A 19,646-nucleotide genomic window follows, 5' to 3' on the forward strand; every position below is an offset into this window, starting at 1 on the left:
AACCAACCCATGCTAGACTTGGTGAACAAACAAGTTGAGAGTTGAGCTTCACTAGCATTAAAATCCACCAAATAGAGATTTTCATATCTAAACCCTTTGAAGATCAAATCCGAGCCGTCCACACTTATGATCTCCACATCATCAACACCAAATATGCATTTGATTCCCAAATCACACAATTATGCCACTTACAACAAGTTGAAGTTGAGAGGTTCTACTAGCAACACATTGGATATGCTCATGTCATTAGATATAGCAGTCTTTCCAATCCCCTTGACCTTGCCTTGGCCATTATCACCAAAAGTAATATTATCAAACTCATCTTGGCCACTTGAATTGAATGATTTGATCATCCCTTGATCTCTAGTCATATGTTGAGTGCACCCACAATCAAGCACCCAATGCCATCCTCTGGCTTTATAATTGACCTACAAAAGAAGATCAATTCTTTTCAGGTGCACAAACCTTTTTGGGTCCTCCAAGGTTAGTGACTAGGCTCTTGGGCACCCAAATAGCTTTCTTCTTTGAGCCCATAATAGGTGCACCAATGAACTTAGCTTTCACACCATTAACAACCTTGGTAAGCAAATAGCAAGAATCAAATTGAATTGAGGATACTTTAGCATTTTGGTTCTTGTTTGTCACACCCGATTTAAGGACAAAATCGAATGTAGAATCATGTGTGCCCAGGAATCAGTCACACACATAAGACAACAAATTATAAAGGATCATCACATGTGTTTATTACATCACGAATAATAATCCATTACAATAATATCAAGTCTCTAATAAAACAAAAAAAAAGAGATAACTACTCTCCACGAGAGCCTCCAAACTCCACAGGGACGTTGACTAGTGAACCACAAGTCTAGTAATCCTCAGAAAACTCAGCATAACCATCATAATCTGTTACCCATCTAGGATTTTTGTCCAAGTAGTAAAAATAAACAAGCGTAAGTACATCTCGTACTCAACAAGAATAACATGGGGTTCGTGAGGCTCAAAAGGTTGAGACACAGGCTTACAACATTAAGCATTTTAATGAGTCAATTTTAGCATTAGTAGCAACAAGTAAGCAATGCCCCAATTAATCACATGAAACTGATAACATGAATAAAGTGATAGCATTTAAAAACATTGGCGATCATTTGTTGTTATTCAATAAGGAGCCCAAGGCCGCTCTTAACCGCGAGCATGGCTATTATAATAGTTTTACACTCTGCAGAGGTTGTACACCTTACCCATGAGCCGTGATTTACCCTTTTGCCCGAGATAGCTAGCCTCTTGACCCACTTCCACGGAAGGTCGGCAGGGTTCACTATGAAGTCTTTCAAAGGTTCATCTAACAAGTTAGTAGCCGCTATAGGTTTCGATGGCAAGTAGATATAGAGCCCCCCTTTCGATATGGCACACGCACGCAGGAGTACACATAGGAACAGAGGCCGCACTATACCCATCTTAGGAAGCCCCTTTTGCGCCTTTCGGTAACCACTAACAAGCTAGGAAAGGTCATTATACTTGACTAAAGCCATAGACATATAGCACTCATGGTTGTACTGTAAGTCCCGTGTGATCACTTATAGATAAGTCCTTAGGGAGGACAAGAGCATCATGTATAAAGCCAAATGCACTCACCCTTAATTCATGTTGCTAAAAAGCATCTTTTATTTTTTGTTGCATATCCCATTAATCAAGTTACAGTCCATGATCATAATTAATTGAGCACTAGCATCAGCTACCCATATGCAAATAATTCCCAAGATAACAAGGAACCAGGATATCAAATAGCTAGGTAAATCCCTACGAGTATCAAGGTGGACTCATGCATATGATTAAAAGTTATTAAGGTGAATAGGACAACAAGGAAGATCCCATGCTATACTTGCCTTCTTCAAAGTTCCCTTGCTGGTCCTGGTCATCAAAGAACTGCTCCTGCTCACCAAAGAACTGCTCACCGTCTACACTCGATCACAATATAGCACCACATAAGCATCCATGCAATCATGCATGAAGAAAACAAGAACTATTATTAGAACAATACACCAATATTGGAAATACAAGTTGAAAAGCTTGTAAAACTATTCTACACGTTGTTATGAACACACGGACGCAAAAAACACCAAAAACGGAGCTAAAATGGAGAAGATATGATGATTTTAGGCTTGTAAAACTATTCTACATATCTACTATAACCCATATGGAATCGTTCCCTTTCTGTGTTACTAGCAGCCCTACTATAAAGTCCATACTGATCTCATCCCATTTCCATTCTGGGATGTGTAGTGGTTGAAGTAGTACTGCCGGTCGCTGGTGTTCCGCTTTCACCCGTCGGCAGGTATCACATCATGCCACATAATCTACGACATCTAGTTTCATCCCGTTCCACCAATATTTCAGCTTAAGGTCCATGTACATTTTGGTTGATCTTAGGTGGATGGAGTATGCTGATTGGTGTGCTTCGTCCAATATCAGTCTTCTGAGTGTCTCGTCTTGGGGTACGCATATCCGATTCTCGTACCACAATGTCCCTTGTTCATCTACCTTAAATCCTAGGGTTTCTTTCTCAGCACTCTGCTTCTTGAGTCGTTGTATCTCCTCATCTTTGTCTTGAGCTACCTTTATTCGATCTTCTAATGTTGGTCGCACATGTAGGGCATTTAAGATGCAATGTGGTATAATCTGTAAGTTCAGGTGGCGGACTTCTCGGGCTAACTTCGGTCTTCGATTTAGGGTCATAAGGTAGTGACAATAGGATTTTTGACTTAACACGTCTGCGACTACGTTGGCTTTCCCTAGGTGGTATTGTATACTTAGGTCATAATCTTTGATTAGCTCCAACCATCTTCGTTGTCGTAGGTTCAAATCGGGTTGGGTGATTATGTACTTTAAACTCTTGTGGTCCATAAATATCTCACACTTGTTTCCAATGAGGTAGTGTCTCCATATCTTGAGTGCATGTACCACTGCTGCTAATTATTCTAGGTCATGTGTTGGATAATTTTATTCATGTTTCTTTAATTATTTAGAGGCGTAGGCGACTACTTTATCATCTTGCATTAGGACACATCATAATCCTTGTTGGGAGGCGTCACAATATACAACAAAGCTTCTGTGAATGTGGGTTATGGTGAGTATTGGGGCAGTGGTTAGTTTGGTCTTTAATTCTTGGAAGCTTCTTTCACACGCTTCTGTCCATTTGAATTCTTTTCCTTTCTGAGTCAGGGATGTCATTGGTCTAGCAATCTTGGAAAATCCTTTAATAAATCTTCTATAGTAGCTAGCTAATCCAAGGAAACAACGAATCTCAGTCACATTGGTGGGTTGCTTCCATTTTGATACTGCCTTAACCATTTTTTGGTCTATCTTTACTCCATCTGCTGTGACAATATGCCCCAAAAAAGCAACTTCTTGTAACCAAAATTCACACTTGCTGAATTTAGCGTATAACTCATGTGCTTAGTATCACTCTCAAGTGTTGTTCATGCTCTTCGGCACTCTTGGAGTATATGAGGATATCGTCGATGAATACTACTATAAACTTATCTAGCTCTTCCATGAACATTTTGTTCATCAAATTCATAAAGTATGCTGGTGCATTGGTTAGTCCAAACGGCACCACGGTAAACTCATATTGTCCATAGTGAGTTACAAACGTTGTCTTTGGTATATCGCTGAGTCAAATCTTCAACTGGTAGTATCCTGACCTTAAGTCTATCTTCGAAAAATATTTGGCTCCTTTTAGTTGATCAAATAGATCATCAATCCTTGATAGTGGGTACTTATTCTTGATGGTGACTTCATTCAGTGATCGGTAGTCAATGCACATTCATAGACTTCCATCCTTCTTCTTTACAAATAGAACTAGTGATCCCCAGGGTGATGAACTTGGCCTAATATATCCTTTTTCTTGAATTTCTCGTAGTTGTTTCTTCAATTGTTCCAACTCATTGGCTGCATCCAGTATGGTGTCTTTGCTATTGGAGCGGTTCCAGGGAATACGTCGGGGTATTCACATACTACTAGCACATCTTCAACCGTCTTAGCTTCTAGGCTACAAACCATTGGCTGAGCTTTTGGAGCTTAGGGGTGACATTCTACTTTTATTCCATTGTGATTTATCAATGTTACTGTCTTGTCTCTGCATGATATATTCCCACAGTGGTTCTTTAACCAATCCATTCCAAATATTATGTCCAGTCCTTCTGTCCTTAGTACTACTAGGTCTGCTTGAAACTCAACTCCGTCTATCATTATCTTTACTCGAGGACATTTTAGTGAGCATTTGAGGACAGCTCCGGGGGTACATATCTAGAGAGGGGTGGGGAGTAACGCCATTCTCAAATCATTTTAAGTGCAAAACAAGCAGAAACACATGAATGCGAGGCTCCTGAATCAAACAGCACGCTTGCAGAAGTGGAGTTAACAAGGAACTCACCGTACACAACATCAGGTGCTTCCTGTACTTCTTCCGCATTTACGTGGTTGACTCAACCTTGCCCAAAAGTTTGGGGGTTCCGTCTGCTGTCCAAAATTCTGAGGTCTAGTGTGTCCAATTCCTAAGGCTGTTGTCCAATTGCTAGCCGTGGATTGTGCGGGGGCAGAGGTTATTGATTTATTTGCATATGGGCATTGGGCAATTCTATGTCTAGGTTGCCGGCATCCGAAACAGGTTTGGTCTGTGGTTGCATTGTTATTACTCTTGGGCTAGGTATTGTTGTTGTAGTTCTTGTAGGAAGATGTGGTTTGCTATGAGTTGGATCCAGATGATCTGTACTGCATGGTAGACTGGTACTTTGCTTGCAGTGTTGTTGGTCTTGACCCATTGTGTCCTTTCTTGTTGATGGGCATGCTGTAGGTTGAACTTATGCTTCCTTTCACCTTCCATCTTGGAGCGTTCTTCTTACAATAGTATGGTACAATTCATCAGGGTACAGCGCACAAAGTTCACGTGCATATCCATTAGCATCCTGCCCTGGAAGGAACTCATGGTGGTCCGGCTGTATTTGCATCCCCATCAGTCTTCTTGGTGTTGAAATTATCAGCGAAAGATTCCTCAGTATCATTGCCTCCATCATGATCAGACTGTGACTCCATCGGTATGTATCCATTCAAGTCATAGTGAGGGCGGTATGAATCATATCCTAAATTTGCTGGTGCCTTACCCTGCGGATCCTTTTCAAGAATTTCTACTTCATCATCTGGGGGCATGGCAAAAGTTCTCTTTCCTTTATTCATCCTCCTTGAACGTTTCTCATGATGTGAACGTTCAAGGGCCTTCAATAGTTCTTGCCTATAGTATTCCTTCTTTTCTCTCATAGTTGCCAGTTGTGATTTCATTATGAGTAGTTCTAGTTTTAGAGCTCTTGCTTCCGCTTTAGCATCCTTGGCCTTAGTAGTACATTTCTTCAATTCCCATTGCTAGTCTTCATAGAGAGCATTGAGAGCATGAAGGTACCTGACTATGGACACTATAGTGTACTCCAGTGTCTGCTGTCCAACTTTTTCCATTGCTTCAACCTTCTCACTCCATATTGGGGTAGTCTGATCCATCACAGGGAAAAATCTTGCATGGGTGTTGTCAGCCTTTTGCTTCATAATCCTGACAAATATCTACGAGAGCTTGGTGTGCTGCTATCTGGCATGTATCACTTAGTTCTCTTCCATATGCTGGGATGCATTGAGTCCTATACCCTGGGCTTAATGGATGCCCTGCAACATGCAGGTGTACCTCACACTTGGGCATACCGTCCTCCTGATACTCAAGTCCATAGTATATGGGAGGCTCAGTACAACTAAGGCACTGGAGTGTCTCCCAGATGAGCTGCGGGAATCCTTCGACGGTCAAACAGTCCGATTTTACCCAGTTGTCCTCCATCTACTGCAAAATTTCAACACTAGTTAATTTTTTTTTGCAATACAAGCGAGGAACAAAAGTTCGTTCCTATTAAATGTGTTCCAATCCTAGGGCTTCGTCCTACGGTCAAGCTCGACACCGATACCACTCTGTCGGCCCCTCATTTCTAAGAGTCCTTTAGTGCATCTATACTTGCGCCAGGATCACGCACAAGTACGCACGACAACAGAAATGGCACATAGATATTTGATGAAACATCGAGTCTTTATTGATATCTAAAGATAGGTTCTTACAACAGTGGCTCTAAGGGCATAGCCTTAGGCTTTACATGACTAACGAAGCTTCATTGCTGTGAGGCAGCATTTTATTACAGCGGGTGGTAGCTATGATAGCGATATTCTATGATGTGGTGACACATCTAAACCATAGGCATGCTTGAGCGCGGTCGAAACCCTAGATCCTAAGACTCCTTCGCGTGACTCCTAGTCTTCATGGTATGTTTCTTCATCATCGTGGTAGTCTTCCTTAGCATTGAAATCTATGAGTCAACAACGGGTGAGTACGGGCGTACTCAGCAAGCCCTAACCATAGGGTTTGGTGGAGTGGATGGTGAAGGCTTGGTGGTGTGGAGGATGGTAGGCGATGGTGGAGGCGGAAGTAGTGAGGTGGTATGGTTTAGTTGAACATAGGATTGGGCCCTGGGAGAGTATTACTATTCTCGCCAGTTCTCGAGTTAGTATTAAGCTGTATTAATCACATTAGTCTAGTTTCATCACACATAAAACGAAATCTAATCATAAGTGATCTCCTCCCGGCGATTGCCCATTCCAAGGATGTGGCTATTCGAATAGATTCAATACACTCTGCAGAGGGTGTACACTTTTCTCAACATGATAGGCGCAATCCCATCCAAGATCAGTGGATGGAATAGGCCTAACGTGACCCTGTAACCGAAAGTATGTGACCTTAGATGTCCATATAATTCTACCATGGCTACGAATGATCCCACATCATCTAATTTAGTAACCCGGATGATACCAGATCATCCAGACAATATTAGGTATGGGCTCGAACATGGCCAAATAAAGGGGCTTTACATGGAAGATCACTTAGCATCCATGCCAACTGGACCACGAAAGATCACTTAGCATCCGTGTCTTCTCCTGATATTCCGCTGCCAACACCGGCCTCCTAGTAGAAATTATACTTCTATCTAACAGGGTGTGAGATCAAGCCTACCCATATAGGCATGTGGCTGTACGAGTTTCTAACCAGGCGAGGTGGCCTATGAACCGGTCCTTATGTGACCGAGGCGAGTATCTCCCAACAGGAACCCTCACTAGGCGATCCTGCCAAGGTAACTTATACGACATAAGTTACCCTTCACTCGCCCCCTATTGATATCAAGTTCATGTTTACCAGGTTTGGATTCATAGTTAATTTCCTCGGGTTCATTCATGTCATAGAGCTTAGTCATAGTATCAATATCATAATCAAGCTCATAATTCATTATAGTCCATGTATTCATATGAGAAATTATATATAATATAAGTTGAGTTTAATAAGTGGAGGTGGAGAATGGAGGGTTTATGGTGGAGGGTGGCAAGGTGTAGTGATGGTGGTAGGGTAGCTATGACTTGCCTTCGTTGTTGTCACCTTTCGGATCTTCTACGTAATCTGGGTCCTCGCTTTCTTGGTACTCACCGTCTATCGGTCGGCGTTTAATAAATAATCTACCGCTAAATACAAACATGAAACAAGCAACCAAATACAAGCATAGAACAGTATGGTGGTACTAGGTTGAATAAATAGAGCTTGATTTTAGAAGAATTCTGGGAGTGGTTTCATGTAAAACGGAGTACGGATGAAGAAGATATGGATTTTAGAAGTTTAATATATAGTTTGTGAATTAAATAGAATTTTATATACATTTTTTAGTGTATGGAAAATGTGAAAATTATATGGGTAGGTTATTGGGTGCATGCAGTTTATTTACAAATTTTCTAGGAATTTTTCTAGGCTTAGAAAGTGTATTTTTAACTCCCTGTGTACAATAGCCGGGTACCTAGAGCGTTTTCCTATGATGTGTTGTGTGTGTGTTGTGTGTGTGACATGTGGGCCAGCGGTGTGGGCCAACCTGGTGTCCGTGTGGAGACGGCGGGGCGGGGCCATGCGCCTGGGCCCACTAGACAGCGAGAGGGAGAGGGGAAGGGAGAGACGGACGGGTGTAAGGAAAATGGACCCTAGGCCCATTTACTTTAGATTTTGGTGTTTGATGACCAACACAACCAAATTGGACTAATGAATTTGCAAGTGATTGTTTTATAGTCCAAAAGGGTGCAAGACGTGACTTGGACGAAGGCGACGTGATGATCCGATGATCTACACCTTAAGCAAGCCCTTAGAAGCATACGAGAAGACCCAAGATATCAAGCAAAGTCTAAGCACGAAAATAGGAACCAAGCCATACGCAAGATCGTGAAGAAACAAGCTCACAGAGGTTACCGAACGCTGGAGGAAAGTGACCGGACGCTCCAATCAAGAGTCTTGGCAAACAGGCGTCAGCAACAAAGACCAGATGTTGGACCGAACGCTGATGGAAAATCGACTGGACGTAGAACTGCAGCGTCCGATCAAGTACAGAAAGGTTCAAGAGCGGTGAAAATGCGACCGAAACCGTCCGGTGGCAAGTGACCGGACGCTGGCAGCGTCCGATCAGTTGATCGCAGCTCTAACGGTCGGGACGACCGGACGCGTCCGGTTAGGACGTGATCAGCGTCCGGTCAGTAGCAGAAAAGCGGGATTTCGTCCCCAACGGCTACTTTCTCAGTGGGGCTTATAAATAGACCCCCTAGCCAGCCATTTGAGTATGTGTGGAGCTGAGGAAACATACCAAGGGTGTTGATACACCATTTTAGTGATCTCCACTTGCATAGTGCTTAGTGTTTTATTAGATGATTAGTGTAGGTGCTTTGCGAAGTGCTTCGGTTGATTAGACCACCGCTTATGCGCTTGCTCCAGGTTTAGGCCTAGTGTTTAGTGAGGTTTGCATACCTCTTACCACTCGGTGCTTGTTAGCACCATTGTTGTACATTAGAGGGGCTTGTAGTCTTGTGAGATCACACCAACCACGTTTGTGGTGTGGCCGTCACCGTGTACCGAAGGGAACAAGGCCCGCGGCGTTTTGGCCGGAAGCTTGATAGTGAAGACGGCGGGGAGCATCCAGGAGAGGCTTGCCAGAAGGCACATCAGAGACCCACTTGCACATGGAGAAGGCCCGAGGCTATCCATGGAGTTACTCGACCGGGAGCTTGGCCCTTGCGAGGGATTCCTTGTGAGGGGCTCCAACAAGGACTAGGGGGAAGCTTGCGCGCTTCTCGAAACCTCGGTAAAAATACCGGAGTCATCGACAGAAATTTGCATATCTCTACCTTGCTCTTTAGCTTCCTTATTTATATTGTTTACATTACTCCTTTTGCGGTAGAGATAGCAACACACTAGCAAAAACGTAGTTGCATATTTAGATAGTTTATCTTTTGCATAGGTTTTGCTAAGGGTAGAAAAAGAGGCCATAGTTTAGATTTAGAATTTTAAGTTGCCTAATTCACCCCCCTTCTTAGGCATCAAGGTCCCCTTCAATTGAAATCAGAGCCAGTTGGCTCAATTTAGACCTTTGGCTTAACTGCCATTGAGCCGATGCTATTTAGAGTGGTTAGAATGGATACCTCTAGGCATAGTATAAAAGACTCTAGTATGGATATGAACAAGATGATATGCTTATAAAGCGGACCAAAGTTCATAGCCGGGGTTAACATTGTATCGATTCAAGAAAGTGGACACACACACACGAGCCTATCTCAGGGGTGAAGAAGGGTGAAAGAATAAAGAATAAAAGAATGGGTCCTAACAAGAGCAAGCATATCCTAATACAGCTATGCACAGAATAGTGTGTGATTATACAAATACATGGTTAAGAGTTAGAACTAAGCATGAGATGGGTCGGGAGACCTACGAGTACTGGTCTGCTAGGAACCTCATGAGGCAATTTAGACTCCTACACCCTACCCAAACGTGGGGGATTACGAAGGACGGATAGGGCTGTCACCACCTGCCACCTACCCCTCAACTGTGGAGTAGGAAATGTATCCGCCTGTTCTCGTGTACCCGAGCACCACGCCCGTGTACAAACAAACTACCCAAATCCTCCTAGGACTCCGACCCTACGGATCGACAAGCATAGGACTTAGGCACACCCAAAGGCACGACGAACCACCACCTTAACTTAGCTCTACTTCTAATAATATATGTTGTATGAATGATTAAGCATAAAGTTCTATACGCTAAGTTCATAGCATAAGAACTATACTCTAGTTCATAAGCATAACTATATTGATAATATGAGAGCAAGTACATATTGGAACCAAATATATTTCTCATACCAAAGATATCCAAGATGTTCAAGCTCTTCACTACAAGTACAAAGGTGGGGTGAGGTAGAGCTCAAATATGTGTTGTGTCTTTGGGAGAGAGCTCTTTCCCTCTATTTATACACTCTTCAGGTTGGTTTGGGGGGGGGGGGTTATACATGGAAACTTCCCAAACTGACCTCCCCTAGCATTGATGGCACTGCTTGACGAAGGTGGGCCCGAGAGGCGGTAGAAGCGGTACGCCCGCACCCCTGGTGCGACCGCACTAGGGCCGGCCCCTCTCACCACCGCCTTCGCGTGGCAGGTCTATGGTTGGTCCTAGAGTGCATCTTCATCAGTTGTTGGCCTAAATTTGAAAGGTAGGTGGGCCTTCTCCTTATTCCTTTGCGCAAATCTGCTTTGCGCTTTGCTTGATTGCGCCTTTTGGTTTTATTTTCCACTGTATCTGTGTATAACTCCTGCATACAGGTGGAACTATGTCAATATGAAAGACATATGTATATAAATTATGCCTAGTTCTCCCTTTTTGGTCTTTAGTTAGCGGTCGGAATTATTCGATAAGGACCGCCAACAAAATCCCCCAAGCTTACCCTTTCCTCGTCCTTGAGCAAAAGCTAAGACGTTGGTTGTTGATTAGAAGTTGCTACTATGCTGATCACATATCAAAAGTGCCATGCTTATAACAAATCATTCTTCCTTGATTTGAATAAGTCGGCATTTTATCCACCCTTTATTATCTCATTACCTGTGGAGCTTTTTAGCTTTTCTCCAAGTCTTGGGTGGTTGCAAGATAGAACAGTTTTACAGAACTGCTTATCATTCATTCTTTGATCAACTTTCTTTCCAGAGGTTTTGAAAATTTTGCAAAACAAAGTTAAGTTCCTCAAATGATTCACTCGATCACTCAATAATGTGTATGATCCTCACCAAAGGCTTTTGATGTTGCCCTTTCTTTTCATCCTACCACTAAATGGCTTATGTGGAGCTTTGGGTAGGTATGAAAACGAGGCATACTTGCATCACATAATTTTGCTAAGTCAAAAACCGAATCCAAGGAGGTGCAAGTCATACACTTTGATCAAGAAGTGCAAGTGTGTGAAATTTTCAAACTTTTTGTTTTGAACTCCTTTTTTGCTTTGGTTTTAAAAATATGAGCTATCTTTCTTTTCTTTCTCTTTTTTTTCTCTCAAACTTTTTAGCATGGATATTTATTTTCTCTTTTTTCTATTTTTTTCTCTCATGCTCTTTGGCATGGATGTTTATTCTTCTCTTTTTGTATAACCCATATTTTCTTTTTTTCAAAAGAAGAACTTGGAGAGAGAGAGAGAGATTCACAACACAACGGTGGAGTTTATTTTATTTGGTGGATGAATGACATGTTTTTACGTAACTCTTAGTGTAAGAGTCAGCATATTTATATCTAAGTGTACGTGAATCTTGATCATGGGTGCATGAAAAAGATCTCAACAAGGGTCACAACAATTTGACAAAGCTCAATATGAATACAAGCAGCATATGACTAAGGTTTTTGCAGATGAAGAAATCAATGGCTTTGGTAGGATATATAATCATCAAGGAACTTTTGAATTTTAGCATTTTGAAAATAAAAACTCCGGATGTCAAGTCTTTCTTAGAACAAAGTCATAGCAAATTCTATTGTACCATATCATAACTCGCAACAACTTAGACAAGGATTTTGCATTTGCAACCCACAAGTTTCAAGTTTTTAGGATGAGATATTTTTAGCCAACAAACTTAAATCTTAGAGAAAGTTAAGTTATAAACTAGGCACAGACGAAATATAAGACAAATCAACTATTCATCATTTCAACAAGGAGAGACTAAAACATGTTTACACACATATGTGGAATGGAATGAATATTTTTGTTCTTTTTATCATATTTCATTTTTTGGGTCTTTTATCATGTTCTGATTTTTTTAATTTGATTTCAAGAAAAAAAAACAAGATACAAGTTACCTCCGTGGTAGGGGGGTCCTCCCCCAAGCTAGCTTGTGGCCTATGATCCTTTAGCTGCTTTTATTATAACAAAGAGGCAAACTCGAGTACAGATATATAAATATCTCATTTTATTACTATTATTTATTTAATTGAGGTTCACCAAATATGTCTTTATTTTATCTCTGTTATCATCTTTAAGACTTAAACTCGTGATATCGAAAATTTTCTACAGGGTTTAGTCCATATAATCAACCAAAGTCTATATTTAGCAGTTTTGGTTCAATAATTAAACTAAACATCATGTTTTATTTGATTAAGGTAGGCTAAATAACCTAAGCACCATGCTTAAATTAATGAGCCTATGAAAGTATGATGACACAGTCATCTTATCCAAACCATAACATACTTGCATAGAGAAAGGAAGCATGGAGAAATAACCAAGATTCATCCAGCGGAGATGGAGTTTAACATGTGAACTAGAGAACTACAGAAATTTTATTATTATTATTTTTTAGAAATGATTTTGTTTTAAAACTCAGAAATAAATATTTTTAAAATTTAAAAGTTTTGATGCATATGCAAGAATTTAAACATGCAATGTGAAAATTTAAAATGCATTTGGAAATCAAACATGAGATAACTACCAATTTACGTTCGGCAAGGACTCACCATTTATAGTTCGATGAGCGGGACTCCTCTTCCTCTAGTTATCTGCAGCTGCATGGACATTTTTGAGGGAATTCTCGAGTTGCCCCAGGATTTTCCCCGAATGATTGATAGGAATGGCGGCAGCTATTTGAGCAATTTGAGTTTCTATCATTTTGTTAAAGCTCTGTTGATTTTTCACAGAGGAAGATAAACTTTCAATTTTTGTATTTATATTTTCAAACATTTTATCATTACTGACAAGCTTTTTAGTAAGATTTTCGTTGATTTTAGCTTGCCCTAATACTAGATCTTTTAAAGATGGTTGATTTGAATTGTAATTCGAATTGAAATTTGAATTGAAGTTTTAATTATTACCTTGGAATTGTGATTGATTATTACCTCCTTGTGGACGGAACCCGTTGTTGATGTAGGCAGCTTCTTCACGGGTCTCGGGGCAGTCATTTTCCTAGTGTCCATACAGACCTCGCATGTCATATGCGAGTCCATGGTCTTGACGGTGCCGTACATTGCTTCTTTCTCATGGGCACGTTCGTCAAGTCTTTTCATCAAAAGGTCTAATTTTGCAGCAAGCATATCCGTCTCCTTCACGGTATGCATGTCTTTTTTTTTGGACCTCTCATCGCTCCAGCCTTGATTTGACACCATTTTGTCGATGAGAGCCGTAGCTCCATCTATGGTGAGCGAGAGAAAAGCTCCTCCAGCAGCGGCATCTATGTGTCCTCTTGACATGGGTGTTAACCCATTATAGAAATTTTGGAGGATTAGCCAATTCTCCGTCCCGTGGTGCGGGCAGGCAAGGATGTACTCTTGCAGCCTCTCCCACGCCTCAGGGATGGACTCCATGTAATTCTGCTAGAAGTTGGAAATTCTTCCCCGCAGGGCATTGGTTTTGCCCATAGGGAAGAATTTCGAGAGGAACGCCGTGGAACATTTAGCCCACGTGTTGACAGCTTCCTGATTCTTATAAAACCACTGTTTTGCCTTCCCCACGAGGGAGAAAGGAAACAAATGAAGCTTGATGATCTCTGGGGCGACATCCTTCATAACGACGGTGTCGCACACCTGCAGGAAAGGTTGGAGATGCGCATTTGCCTCCTCGCTCGGCAAACCACATTCAAGTTGCTTGCTCCATATGTGCCGAACCTAACCTATCTTAGCCTTAACAGGGTTCGTAGTGCAAACACCCTAGTTCTTTATGAGGGGTGCTTCCCACATCTGAAAACGCTTGTCTTGAAGCGCATGCCTGATGTCAGCGAGTTGAACATCAGCGATCGTGCCCTTCCACAGATTGAAGGTTTATATGTTGTGACACTTCGAAAACTTAACAAGGTCCCCCAAGGCATCGAATCCCTTCGCTCTCTGAAGAAGCTATGGCTGCTGCATCTGCACCAGGACTTCAAAGTTCAGTGGCATATGAACGGAATGCAGGAGAAAATGCAGTATGTTTTAGAGCTCCACATATAGCAGTGGGACTTAGGTTCCATATGCACTGGCATTAATCCATGGATATCTACTTGTAACTACTACACAAATTGTTCAGTCCTCCTCAATAAGCCATTGGTCATTGGCATTGTCAGTAAACCTGCGTAGCATCTATAATATGTACTAGATTTGTAATGCTCCAATAAACCCTTAAATTTGTCATTGTTTTGACATCAGGTTGCACCTACTACAAGTTGTAGTTTGGTTTTGGTTTGTAGTTTGATCCCCATGCAAGAACCTGGACCTTGTTTACTGAATTGCATAATGTAATAAATTATTTATCTTGTGACTAGATTCAATCTCTTCCAGATCCAATAATTCAGAAACACTGAAACATTGTGCCATAAAAGTCCTTTGTACAAACAGTTTTCTGAAATACAGCACGAAGGGTGCCTTAAAATCAGCTTACGGTCGAGCTCAACTCCACATGAATCCAATGAGGAAAGGCAAAAAAGAAATGCTCGGTTGACGGGGTCAGGCGACGAAATGCACATTGATTTTTGGATAATTGTATCAGGTTTAGGCATATGGTCCGAGTAATTAACTGATTGAGGCACACAGCGCCAGCACTTAGCATACAAATGGTTCTTGTGCTCTACACCCGATAAATCGATAATATGTACTATATTAAATGTTAAAAAGTTATCTACCAACAAGGGAAAAACTGATTGGATGCAACATGTGGAACAGCAGGCACTGAACCCTAAGATAAATCGATGTCAGCACACTGGCAAATACAATGGGAACTGCACTGAAAACAAACGGCCACATCGTATGAAGCTCGACGAAGTTATCAACCTGATTTTCGGAGTGGCGCAAGTCTTCGAAGGTTAGCCGCGCCGCTGAGGGGTAGAGGGGGACACGGGGCTCGCCACGGCCGCCGCCGGCGCTGCGCCGAATTTGCAGGAAACCATCCCAAACGGGAGGAGGGGAGGCTGCAGAGTGCAGGGAGACGGGCCTTCGCTTGAGGCCCAGTTCAGCTCGGCGACAGGCGACAGGCGACAGCCCAGTGTTTCCCCTCTCGTGTCTTTCCTCAGCTTTCCTCTCGGCCCAAGAAGGAGCAACTGCTAGACCTTGGATTCAGCGCAGTTGTGGGCTTGTGGCTGCAAGAGTTTGACTCAAAATCGTCCAATTTTTTTAACGCAAGCAAACATTTTATACTGAAAGCAAGGAGAATTATAACCATCCTGATTTGACATAAATAAATATTATAAAAATTATGACAAAGTTATAAAATCAAGGACGGAGTAACGGCGAGGAGGATTGGGAGCGAAAGCTTGAAAGGAAAGAAGCAAAAGAAAGAAGAGGAGATGGAGGAGCAATGGAACAAATACAAGCACCGGTTCCTTCACATTTGGCACGATGAATCATAGTCAGTTCGGTGACATCGTTGCAATTGTTCTACTAAATAGAAACACAATTCGTTTCACTAAATGCATCCATGGGCTATTAAACTCTCTTATCAACGGGCACGTATCATAAAAAACAACCCATTGAATTCTACAATAAATCTAGGAAATATAAGCACCCACGTCATGCTGAGGTTGATAAATTCTACCACATGGAACCCAACTTTTTTTTCTTGACGAATCTGGAGGGGCCGAGCCCCCTACAGCTTTATATTAAAGTAAGTAAATACCAGGAAGAGTTTACAACAAAGTTCGAGAGACAAAAAAGAAAGGAAAAAAATGCTATCCTTTTTCTGTATTATAGCCAATTTTGGATCCATGAACAAGAACTCTCCGAGCAACTTTCCTTTACTCTGAGTGAAGTTAGGGGCATCTCTTTGTTGAAGGCTCTTTTGCAAGATTGCAGCTCAGGTCCTATCTCATTGAAAATTAAATCATTTCGGGCTCTCCAGATAGTCCAACACATAACTATCACTGCATTCAGGAAGAATTCAGAGTTACATAACCAACACATGGAACCCAGCTAAGTGAGCTAGTCTAGTTCATAGCATAATACAATTGTTACTTGAGTTCTTTTTTTTTCTCAAACAACTTAGGAGAGTTGCATGTCATTTTATTAAGAAGAAAAGAAATATGGAGAGGCAAGAGTCTACTCCAAGTACAAGGGAGAAAAAACACCCCAAGCACAATTAAACAGTACATACATCAAGTCATGTATGCTTAGCAGTCGAAGAAACGCTCGTTAAGAGCAAAGGCTCCAGCTATGCACCACAAAGCACTTTCATTAGCCACACATCTTGTAGAACCAATTGGACATTTGGAGGAGCTTCTTCAAACACAAGCATTATGATGCTTCTATATTTCCCAAGCGACCAAAATGAGTTCTTCCAAAGTAATGTTACTCACCCATCTCTTTTAGGTTAATTTATATAGGTTTTTTCCTAACATGTTGGACAGGCACTATGCCATCTTCCTATTTAGCAGAGGTTGCATCTTTAAGATTGCATCCATCTTCTCGGGGTTCGCTTTTATATTCTTCTCGTGGACATAAGACATCCTAGCAGCTTAACTTGTCTGACATCAATACATTTCTCTGGGTTCAACATCAATTGTCTGGCTAGTTTACTCTCCTAGTGAATTAGCATAGCTGTTTTTGTTCACTAGGGTGAGTAGTTCTTGTTCACCCTAGGCTTCCTAGACAAAGTTAATTGTAGTGCTTATTAGGGCCATCTTGTTATCTATCTAACTTATGTTGCCTACTATTTTATTACTGTAGATATTCTTCCCTCTAACCATCTAGAGATCCTTTCTTTTGGTCCTTGATATCCGAGTAAAATGCACCAGCGGCCTCTAAACTTGGCAGCGGGTGTCATCTAGGTCCTCATCGGCAAGCAGGTCTGGCAAAGTCTCCGCCAGCAACATGAGCTCACCGCCAACATGGTTTCCGGCGTTGGTGCATGCGGCCAGGCTCATGCACGTGGTCACGGAGCGGGCGCGACCGTGCGTGACCGGACCGACAGAAATCAAGGGCATGGCCAGCTCCGATAGGTGCACGAGAGGTGCACGGACGAGGCATGGCAGTTGTGCTATTTGGCTTTGTCGGTGCTAGCGTGGACCACCATGTCAATAAATAGGTGTAGCCTAGACCCGTTTTGGATCGGTGACATAGCATGGGCCTAGTTCATGCATGTGGATGTGTATTTTAGGAGTTTAGTGACCTAGATGACACCTTGTACCAAGTTTAGGAGCCAGTTTGGTATTGTTGGTGCCATCATAGACCGCATGTCAGCAAACGGGTCTACTTTGGATCCGTTTTGACCTGTGACGTACTGTGTGCCTAGTTTAGCATGTGTTTGGTTGAGGGTTGAAGTGGGTTTGGGATGGGTTGGACCAAATTTTGGGAGTGTTTGGTTGGGGGAGTAGGGGGTTGGGTTCATCCTAAAGGGAGTATTCTTGTTAGATGCGGGTCGACCCGGTTCTTCCGAATCGAGCGGACGGGGTCAACCCACTTCGCGCGAGCGAGCAGAGCGCGGCGGCCGAGTGCGAGCGAGCACAGAGTATGACTCAACAAGACAATATTTCACTTGAAACCAAGCAAATGAATATTGCAATGTTGAATATTGCTCTTACCGGAACAATTCAAAAATGACGATTCTCATGGACAAGGAGCAGAAATAATTTGGCTGTTATCTCATTCCAATACCGATTCTATGAGTAATACAGAACTTCGCATTACGTTGACAAGATGAAAATCCACTAAACGTGTCAAGGATGCATCAGTCAGTGGATCCACCTTTGAAATGCTTTTTCTTGAAACACAATATTGCTCATACTAGTGATTAGCGAGCGCCCTTGCGCGCAGGCTGGCACGGCAGATATTCTTTTAGAAAAACATAATTGATTATAGATAACGACATCTGAAACAAAAGGACAAACCAAAGCGAGATGTCTGAAGATTACAAACTTAATAATATATATTAATAAATAATATAGGTCCTAACATAGCCGACATATAAAGGTCCAAAGATAGAAACTTAACACATGCCGATAATATAGACCTTAAGATAGTTGACATAAAGGTCTGAAGTCTCTAGATTGAGACAGTAATCATAATGTATAATACAAGCGTAAAATCAAAACAAAGGAACAAGAGTTGGGTGGTATTTAAGCTTCCAGCTCCGGTCGGATTGCCCAGCACTCACAGCTCCAAGTCGATGAAAAGGCTGATTAAACCAACACAACACATGTTATTTTCGGATATATTACCATCACATACATATTACAGTGAACGAAAATGTGGTAGCAGGTGTATAACCGCATTTGGTGTTGTACCTGTTGGTTCAAACGGTTATAGCTTGTAGCCTCACTGTAGGTACTTGAACAACGGTTGTTGAAGTCGCCGCATGATATCTTGGCTAGTCAAGAGCTTGATTAGATGTGTATCCTACTTTAACTCGAATGGCAACTCGCAAATATAGTATGCTTGCAATTATTTTGAATAGAAAATGAAGGACTGAGCAAGTGACCAGAGGGGGGGTTTGAATGGGAGCCAATTCGAAATTCTGCTCTGAGAACCTAGCCTATGTCCCAACAACCCCAAGGGTATCAAAGCCCAAGCGGAGATCACACAGGTCAACTAGTGACTGGATGACCTAGAAAAGATCAGAGACAACAGAGACACTGCAAGGAAGCAAGACAAGCAGAAAAAACAGGCTTTGCCAGTTTGGAGAACTGGCCTGGCTGGTTTTCCTGGACTGCACCCCGAGCCAAGAGGGAAAAATCTAAATCTTGATGAAAATAAGTCCAACTGAAACCAAATTTGGCACAGACCTTCTCCAAGGTGAAAGGAAGCTATCAGCAAAGAATTAACTCCAGAAAACCAAGGGATCAAAGCAGATCTAGAAAGAGGCTCTCCAAAATGGGTTTTCTCCAATTTCCTCCAAAGTTGAATATGAGATGCTCGTGGGGAAACTGGTCAAACCAGTGGCTAGAGATGTTCCCCAAAGATCATAGCACCCAGAGATCAACCCAAAAACATCCCCAAAACCTCAGATCGAAGAACTTCACAAAATTTCCAAAAACTCAATCAAAAAAGCAGAGACAAGAGAAAGGGATTGGACTCTAGAATTGAGAGGTCAACTTGATATATTAAACACCAGAATAAGTTTACAAGAACGAGGTCTAGCCTCCACCCTTCTTCCTCCCTCTTACAGACTGGAAAACCAGAAGCAAGAGGTGCTCACCCTCTCTACTGCTAATATTCTCTCAGCGATATGAACTTGGCTAGCCTAAGGAACTAAAACCTTAGGTGGGAGAGGTAGCTGTCTTGGGCAGCCACTATCCTT

At 42.0% G+C, this 19,646-nt stretch overlaps 1 non-coding gene across 1 annotated transcript; it reads left to right on the forward strand.

Annotated features, from left to right (window-relative positions):
• Positions 1-13,685: 13,685 nt before the first annotated feature.
• Positions 13,686-13,792, forward strand: LOC136484529 (small nucleolar RNA R71). Its single transcript, XR_010766050.1, has one exon. It is a non-coding gene; the product is annotated as a small nucleolar RNA R71 (small nucleolar RNA).
• The last annotated feature ends 5,854 nt before the right edge of the window (positions 13,793-19,646 follow it).

The sequence above is a fragment of the Miscanthus floridulus genome, chromosome 9, assembly GCF_019320115.1.
Source record: "Miscanthus floridulus cultivar M001 chromosome 9, ASM1932011v1, whole genome shotgun sequence".
Classification (NCBI taxonomy): domain Eukaryota; kingdom Viridiplantae; phylum Streptophyta; class Magnoliopsida; order Poales; family Poaceae; genus Miscanthus; species Miscanthus floridulus.